Source organism: Arachis stenosperma, chromosome 10 (assembly GCF_014773155.1).
Source record: "Arachis stenosperma cultivar V10309 chromosome 10, arast.V10309.gnm1.PFL2, whole genome shotgun sequence".
Taxonomy (NCBI): domain Eukaryota; kingdom Viridiplantae; phylum Streptophyta; class Magnoliopsida; order Fabales; family Fabaceae; genus Arachis; species Arachis stenosperma.
The window spans coordinates 75,804,816-75,814,367 of NC_080386.1; positions in this window are offsets into that span (position 1 = coordinate 75,804,816).

Below are 9,552 nucleotides of genomic sequence, written 5' to 3' on the forward strand. Positions count from 1 at the left end.
TTATAGAGTCATTAAAATCTGATAGGATAGTTTCTTTTCAAAAATTTCTTTTCAAAATTTATTATTTTTCTTAATTAACTGCTAATTTTCGTGAGTTTAGTGTCTTGTTCTAAGTTTGGTGTCAATTGCATATTTTATATTTTTTTTAAAAAAAAATTTCGACTTGTGTTCTTTGTTCTTCATTGATCTTCAAGTTGTTCCTGTTTATTTTTCTTGTTTGATCTCAAGTTTTTCTTGTTTTGTGTCTTTTCTTGTTTTTCTTGCACTTTTTCAAAACATTAACTTTCAAAAATTTATATTTTTATCCATAAATGATACATTTTAAAATCAACATTGAAGTTACTGCCCAATGGCTGGAGCATTGGTAGTTGTTCTTGATAATTGGGTATCTTCTTTGGAATCTTTTTCAGAAATAATTTTTCTTTGATTGAATCTTGTGCCAAACTCTAAGTTTGGTGTTTTCTTGTTGATCTTTCTTTAATTTTCGAAAATTTGTCTTGGTTTTCTAAAAATTTTAAGTTTGGTGTTCTTTCTTTTGTTCTTGGTGTTCTTGTGAATCTTCAAGGTGTTCTTGAGTCTTTCTTGTGTTTTGATCTTAAAATTTTTAAGTTTGGTCTTGCTTGGTGTTTTCCCTCCAAAGTTTTCGAAAATAAGGAGCATTGGATCTAAAAGTTTTAAGTCTTGTGCCTTTTGCATATTTTTCTCTTTCATCATAAAATTCAAATTTCAAAAAAAAAAATCTTTTCTAACTAATTTTGAACTATTTTTTCGAAATTTTTTTTATAAAAAATTCAGATTTCAATTTTAAAATTTTTCAATTCTTATCTTTTTAAGTTAAAAAAAAATTTAATTATCTTTTTCAAAAATATCCTAACCACTTTCTCTCTCTTCACTTTTTAAAAAATCTTCATAAAATATTTTCAATTTCTAATTAATTTTTTTTTATTTTAATTTTCTTATTTTATCTTATTTTTATTTTTGGTTTTTATTTTATTTCAAATTTTTTTTATTTTATTTTTATTTATTTATAAACTAAAAATTTAAATCCACATTACCCCCTTTACTCCAACATGGACATAAGCGGAAATGAACAGTCCAAGAAGACTTTGGGGTCATATGCTAGCCGCACTACTGCTTCATATGGGAGTAGTATCTGTATACCCTCCATTGGAGTTAGTAGCTTTGAGTTGAATCCTCAGCTCATTATCATGGTGCAGCAAAGCTGCCAGTATTCCGGTCTTCCACATGAAGAACCTACAGAGTTTCTGGCACAATTTTTACAAATTGCTGACACAGTACATGATAAGGAAGTAGATCAGGATGTCTACAGATTATTACTGTTTCCATTTGCTGTAAAAGATCAAGCTAAGAGGTGGTTAAATAACCAACCTAAGAACAGCATAAAAACATGGAAACAGCTGTCAAAAAAATTCCTGAATCACTATTTCCCTCCAAAACGGATGACACAGCTAAGGCTAAGCATCCAAGGCTTCAAACAAGGAGACAATGAATCCCTTTATGATTCCTGGGAGAAATACAGAGAGATGCTAAGAAAATGCCCCTCTGAAATGTTTTCAGAGTGGGTGCAATTAGACATCTTCGACTATGGGCTTACAGAAAGAGCTCAGATTTCTCTAGACCACTCAGCTGGTGGATCTATACATATGAGAAAAACAATTGAAGAAGCTCAAGAGCAGAAATCAGCATCTGTACCTAAGCAGTGAATCTTCCATGAAAGAAGAAGCTAAAACAGTAACTACAGAACTCAGTCCTGTAGATCAGGCTACTGAATTCAATCAGCAATTAGACTTTCTAACTCAGCAGCTAGCCGAATTCAAGGAAATGCTACAGGAAACAAGAATGGCTAACAGGAATATGGAAGTACAGTTAAAGCAAACAGAAAAGCAATTGTCAAAACAAATAGCCGAAGAATGCCAAGCAGTTCAATTAAGAAGTGGAAAAACATTAAATACCTCACTTCAAAGCAGCAGGAAGCCAAGAAATGAACAAATGGCTACTCAAAATCCCTCTGAGGACAATCAGAGCCCAGAGAGGAATAAGGCTGGCGCTGAACGCCCAGACCATGCTCATTCCTGGCGTTCAACGCCAGAAACAAGCATGAATCCGGCGTTGAACGCCCAAAGGGAACATAGTTCTGGCGTTCAGACGCCAGTAACAAATAAGGAGGTGGCGTTTAACGCCACCCCAGCTTCCACCCCTGGCATTCAAATGCCAGTGGGGGATCAGTCACATACAAGTGCTGATAACAACCCTTCTAAAAAGGCTTCCCAACCCACTTCTGTAGGTAATAAACCTGCAGCAACTAAGGTTGAGGAATACAAAGCCAAAATGCCTTATCCTCAAAAGCTCCGCCAAGCGGAACAGGATAAGCAATTTGCCCGCTTTGCAGACTATCTAAGGACTCTTGAAATAAAGATTCCGTTTGCAGAAGCACTTGAGCAAATACCCTCTTATGCTAAGTTCATGAAAGAGATCTTAAGTCATAAGAAGGATTGGAGGAAGACTGAAAAAGTTTACCTCACTGAAGAATGCAGTGCAGTCATTCTGAAAAGCTTACCTGAGAAGCTTAAAGATCCTGGGAGCTTTATGATACCATGCACATTAGAGGGTACTTGTACCAAGCAAGCTTTATGTGATCTTGGGGCAAGTATCAACCTAATACCTGCATCTACTATCAGAAAGCTTGGTTTAACTGAAGAAATCAAACCAACCAGGATATGTCTTCAACTTGCTAATGGCTCCATTAAATACCCATCAGGCGTAATTGAGGACATGATTGTTAAGTTTGGGCCATTTGCCTTTCCTACTGACTTTGTGGTGCTGGAAATGGAGGAGCACAAGAGTGCAACTCTCATTCTAGGAAGACCTTTCCTAGCAACTGGCCGAACCCTCATTGACGTCCAAAAAGGGGAAGTAACCTTGAGAGTCAATGAAGAGGAGTTCAAGTTGAATGTTGTCAAAGCCATGCAACATCCAGACACCCCAAATGACTGCATGAGTGTTGATATTATTGACTCTCTGGTAAGAGAGGTCCATATGGCTGAGAGTCTCGAATCAGAGCTAGAGGACATCTTTAAAGATGTTCAACCTGATCTAGAGGAATCAGAGAGAATAGTAGAACATCTGAAAATCCCTCAGGAAGAGGAAAGACCTCCTAAACCCGAGCTCAAACCATTACCACCTTCCCTAAAATATGCATTCCTGGGAGAAGGTAATACCTTTCCTGTGATCATAAGCTCTACCTTAGAGCCACAGGAAAAGGAAGCACTAATTCAAGTGCTAAGGACACACAAGACAGCTCTTGGGTGGTCCATCAGTGATCTTAAGGGCATTAGCCCAGCTAGATGCATGCACAAGATCTTACTGGAGGGTGACGCCAAACCAGTGGTTCAACCACAAAGGCGGCTGAATCCAGCCATGAAGGAAGTAGTACAGAAAGAGGTCACTAAGTTACTAGAGGCTGGGATTATTTATCCTATTTCTGATAGCCCCTGGGTGAGCCCTGTCCAAGTCGTCCCTAAGAAAGGTGGCATGACAGTGGTTCATAATGAAAAAAATGAACTGGTTCCTACAAGAACAGTTACTGGGTGGCGTATGCGTATTGATTACAGAAGGCTCAATACAGGTACCAGAAAGGATCATTTTCCTTTACCATTCATAGACCAGATGCTGGAAAGACTGGCAGGTCATGAATACTACTGCTTCCTGGATGGATATTCAGGTTATAATCAAATTGCAGTAGATCCAAAAGATCAAGAGAAAACAGCATTCACATGTCCATCTGGAGTATTTGCATACAGAAGGATGCCATTTGGCCTGTGCAATGCACCTGCAACCTTTCAGAGGTGCATGCCCTCAATTTTCTCTGATATGGTGGAAAATTTTCTGGAAGTCTTCATGGATGACTTTTCAATATTTGGAGACTCATTCAGCTCCTGTCTTGACCATCTAGCACTTGTTCTAAAGAAATGCCAAGAGACTAACCTGGTTTTAAACTGGGAAAAATGTCACTTTATGGTGACTGAAGGAATTGTCCTTGGGCACAAAATCTCAAACAAGGGAATAGAGGTGGATCAAGCTAAGGTAGAGGTAATTGAAAAATTACCACCACCTGCCAATGTTAAGGCAATCAGAAGCTTTCTGGGGCATGCAGGATTCTATAGGAGGTTTATAAAGGATTTTTCAAAAATCGCCAAACCTCTAAGCAACCTGCTAGCTGCTGACACGCCATTTATCTTTGATAAAGAGTGTCTGCAGGCATTTGAGACTCTGAAAGCTAAATTGGTCTCAGTACCAATCATCTCTGCACCAAACTGGGCATTGCCATTTGAACTAATGTGTGATGCCAGTGACCATGCCATTGGTGCAGTGTTGGGACAACGGCATGACAAGCTTCTGCACGTCATTTACTATGCCAGTCGTGTTCTAAATGACGCCCAGAAGAACTACACAACCACGAAAAAAGAGCTACTTGCAGTGGTTTACGCCATTGACAAGTTTAGATCCTACTTAGTAGGATCAAAAGCGATTGTGTACACTGATCATGCTGCTCTTAAATATCTACTCATAAAGCAGGACTCAAAACCCAGACTTATCAGATGGGTGTTGCTTCTGCAAGAGTTTGATATAGAAATAAGAGACAGAAAAGGGACAGAAAACCAAGTAGCAGATCACCTGTCCCGAATAGAACCAGTAGAAGGGGCGTCCCTCCCTCTTACTGAGATCTCTGAAAACTTTCTGGATGAGCAACTATTTGCCATCCAGGTAGTGCCATGGTTTGCAGACATTGCAAACTACAAGGCAGTGAGGTTCATACCCAAAGAGTACAGTAGGCAGCAATCAAAGAAATTGATCACGGATGCAAAGTACTATCTTTGGGATGAACCATATCTCTTCAAAAGATGTGCAGACGGAGTAATCCGTAGATGTGTGCCTAAGGAAGAAGCGCAGAAGATCCTATGGCACTGCCATGGATCACAGTATGGAGGACATTTTGGAAGTGAGCGAACAGCCACAAGAGTCCTCCAATGTGGCTTCTACTGGCCTACTCTCTATAAAGATTCCCGAATGTTTGTACTTAATTATGACAGTTGCCAAAGATCTGGCAATCTGCCTCACAGTTATGCCATGCCTCAACAAGGGATCTTGGAGATTGAGTTGTTTGATGTATGGGGTATTGACTTCATGGGACCTTTCCCACCATCATACTCAAACACTTATATTCTGGTGGCAGTGGATTATGTATCCAAATGGGTGGAGGCTATTGCAACACCCACTAATGACACTAAAACAGTGTTAAAATTCCTCCAGAAATACATCTTCAGCAGATTTGGTACCCCTAGAGTATTAATCAGTGATGGGGGCACTCATTTCTGCAATAAACAGCTTTACTCTGCTTTGGTTCGTTATGGAGTTAGCCACAGGGTGGCCACTCCATATCATCCACAGACTAATGGGCAAGCTGAAGTCTCAAATAGAGAACTCAAAAGAATCCTGGAACGGACTGTAATTAACCGTGGAAGGGATTGGGCAAGAAGCTTGGATGATGCTCTGTGGGCATACAGAACAGCATTCAAGACCCCTATAGGGACCTCTCCATACCAGCTTGTGTATGGAAAGGCATGTCACTTGCCAGTGGAACTGGAACACAAGGCCTACTGGGCAACCAGATTCCTGAACCTTGATTCCAAGTTAGCTGGAGAAAAACGTTTACTCCAGCTAAATGAGCTAGAGGAATTAAGACTCAATGCTTTCGAGAATGCAAAAATTTACAAGGAGAAAGCGAAAAGATGGCATGATAAGAAATTGTCATCCAGAGTCTTTGAGCCGGGGCAGAAAGTTCTGCTATTTAATTCTAGGCTTAAATTATTCCCCGGGAAATTAAAATTCCGGTGGAGAGGTCCATATGTAATTACAAGTGTATCACCATATGGATACGTAGAGCTTCAGGATAATGACTCTAACAAAAAGTTCATTGTTAATGGACAGCGAATTAAACATTATCTTGAAAGTAACTTCGAGCAAGAATGCTCAAAACTGAGACTTGATTAGAGCTCAGTGATAGTCCAGCTAAAGACAATAAAGAAGCACTTGCTGGGAGGCAACCCAGCCATTTACAAAGTTTATTTACTAATTAAATAAATTTCCTTTTTTTACAGGTATGTGTCCAAGTATCTTCAAAAGGTAAAATGACAATTGATTGAATTCACAGAGTTACAGGGAAATTTGGAAAGCTTACTGGCATCAAAAAGCCAGTAAGAAACGATTTGGGCGTTAAACGCCCAAAAAGAGCACCCACTGGACGTTCAACGCCAGTAAGGGTAGCCATCTGGGCGTTAAACGCCAGAAAGGAGCATCTTCTGGGCGTTGAACGCCAGAAAGAAGCACTTCTGGGCATTTAACGCCAGAACCACAGCATCCTGGGCGTTTAGAAAAACGCCCAGTGACAAAGGACTTCCTGGCGTTCAACGCCAGAAAGAAGCAACAGCTGGGCGTTGAACGCCCAGGAGAAGCAACATTTGGGCGTTAAACGCCCAAAACATGCAGCGTTTGGGCGTTTAACGCCAAGATGGTGGGAAGGAGGTAATTTCGTTTTCAATTCAAATTTTTTTTCAATTTTCGTGTTTCAATTCATAATTTCTTGCATAAACATGTTTCAAATTATCATCCCTCAAATCAAATTAGTTTTCTAAAAACCCTAATTTCTAAAATCCCTTTTTCAAAAATATTAAATGTATCTTAATTCATAAACACAAATCTTTTTCCAATCCAATTCTTTTTCAAATCTTTTTAATTTCTTCTCATATCTTTTTCAACTCATCTTATCTTTTTTTTTGAAACTGCCTCTCCTTCTATTCCCCTCTTTTCCTTTCTTTTGCTTGAGGACAAGCAAACCTCTAAGTTTGGTGTGATTTTCCATGATCACTGAGCTAAAACTCATTAAGATCATGGCACCTAAGGGAACAGGAAGAGCAAGGATGTGAACTTAAGGGAGCTGAAGTGTCAGAAATTAATTCTTGAAGGCACCCCACAGACTAGAGGAACATCCACTTCCCAAAATACAGGTTGTTAAGTTCTAATTCTAGCTTTAACCCTGTGATAGTATTATTATAGGATTTTACCTTAGAAGTTATATAGGAGTAGTAGTAATTAGCATATCTATTTTGGTTTTATTTCCAATTAAGTTATAATTTATTTTTCTCATCATCATCAAATATGAATAAAATAGTAGATTTGTAGAATAAAGAGGCAATTTAATTTTTTCGAGTTCTTAATAAGGAAAATTCTAATTATTTATATGTGGTGGCAATACTTTTTGTCTTCTGAATGAATGCTTGAACAGTGCATATTTTTGATATTGAATTTTATGAATGTTAAAATTGTTGGCTCTTGAAAGAATGATGAACAAGAGAAATGTTATTGATGATCTGAAAAATCATGAAATTGATTCTTGGAGTAAGAAAAAAAACAGTGAAAAAAAAAATTTCTTGCGGAAAAAAAAAGGAGAGAGAAAGAAAAAGCAAGCAGAAAAAGCCAATAGCCTTAAAACCAAAAGGCAAGGGTAAAAAGGATCCAAGGCTTTGAGCATTAATGGATAGGAGGGCCCAAGGAAATAAATCCAGGCCTAAGCGGCTAAATCAAGCTGTCCCTAACCATGTGCTTGTGTCATGAAAGTCCAAGTGAAAAGCTTGAGACTGAGTGGTTAAAGTCGTGATCCAAAGCAAAAAGAGTGTGCTTAAGAGCTCTGGACACCTCTAACTGGGGACTCTAGCAAAGCTGAGTCACAATCTGAAAAGGGTTCACCCAGTCATGTGTCTGTGGCATTTGTGTATCCGGTGGTAATACTGGAAAACAAAGTGCTTAGGGCCACGGCCAAGACTCATAAAAGTAGCTATGTTCAAGAATCAACATACTTAACTAGGAAAATCAATAATACTATCTGAATTCGGAGTTCCTATGGATGCCAATCATTCTGAATTTCAAAGGATAAAGTGAGATGCCAAAACTATTTGGAAGCAAAAAGCTACTAGCCCCGCTCATCTAATTAGAATCTGAGCTTCACTTAAAACTCTGAGATATTATTGCTTCTTAATTTCTTTTTATCCTCTTTTATTCATCTAGTTGCTTGGGGACAAGCAACAATTTAAGTTTGGTGTTGTGATGAGCGGATATTTTATACGCTTTTTGGGGGTAATTTCATGTAGATTTTAGTATGTTTTAATTAGTTTTTAGTAGAATATTATTAGTTTTTAGGCAAAAATCATATTTCTGGACTTTACTATGAGTTTGTGTGTTTTTCTGAGATTTCAGGTATTTTCTGGCTGAAATTGAGGGAGCTGAGCAAAAATCTGAGTTAGGCTGAAAAAGGACTGCTGATGCTGTTGGATCCTGACCTCCCTTCACTCTAAATGGATTTTCTGGAGCTGCAGGAGTCCAATTGGCGCGCTCTCAACGGCGTTGGGAAGTAGACATCCAGGGCTTTCCAGCAATATATAATAGTCCATACTTTGCGCGAAGATAGACGACGTAACTTGGCATTGAACGCCAAGTACATGCTGCTGTCTGGAGTTAAACGCCAGAAACACGTCATGATCCGGAGTTGAACGCCCAAAACACGTTATAACTTGGAGTTCAACTCCAAGAAAAGCCTCAGTTCGTGGATAGCTTTAGTCTCAGCCCCAGCACACACCAAGTGGGCCCCAGAAGTGGATTTCTGCACCAATTATCTTAGTTTACTCATATTCTGCAAACCTAGGTTACTAGTTTACTATTTAAACAACTTTTAGAGAATTATTTTGTACCTCATGACATTTTCAGATCTGAATTACATACTTTTTGACGGCATGAGTCTCTAAACTCCATTGTTGGGGGTGAGGAGCTCTGCAGCGTCTCGATGAATTAATACAATTCCTTTATTTTCCATTCAAACACGCTTGTTCTCATCTAAGATGTTCATTCGCGCTAATTATGGAGAAGGTGATGATCCGTGACACTCATCACCTTCCTCAATCCATGAACGTGTGCCTGACAACCACCTCCGTTCTACATCAGATTGAATGAGTATCTCTTAGATTCCTTAATCAGAATCTTCGTGGTAAGCCGGATTGATGGCGGCATTCATGAGAATCCGGAAAGTCTAAACCTTGTCTGTGGTATTCCGAGTAGGATTCTGGGATTGAATGACCGTGACGAGCTTCAACTCCTGAAGGCTGGGCTAGTGGCAGACGCAAAAGAATCAATGGATTCTTTCCCCCTGATTGAGAACCGACAGATGATTACCGTGCTGTGACAGAGCATTTGGACCATTTTCACTGAGGATGGGAAGTAGCCATTGACAACGGTGACACCCTACATAGAGCTTGCCATGGAAGGAACCTTGCGTGTTGAAGGATTTCAAGGAAGAGTTGAAGTTCAAAGGACAAAGCATCTCCAAAACCCAACATATTCTTCATTACTGCATAACAAGTATTTATTTTATGCCCTTTTCCCTTTCTTCACTAAACTTGAAAAACACTGTTGTTGGCATCCTGA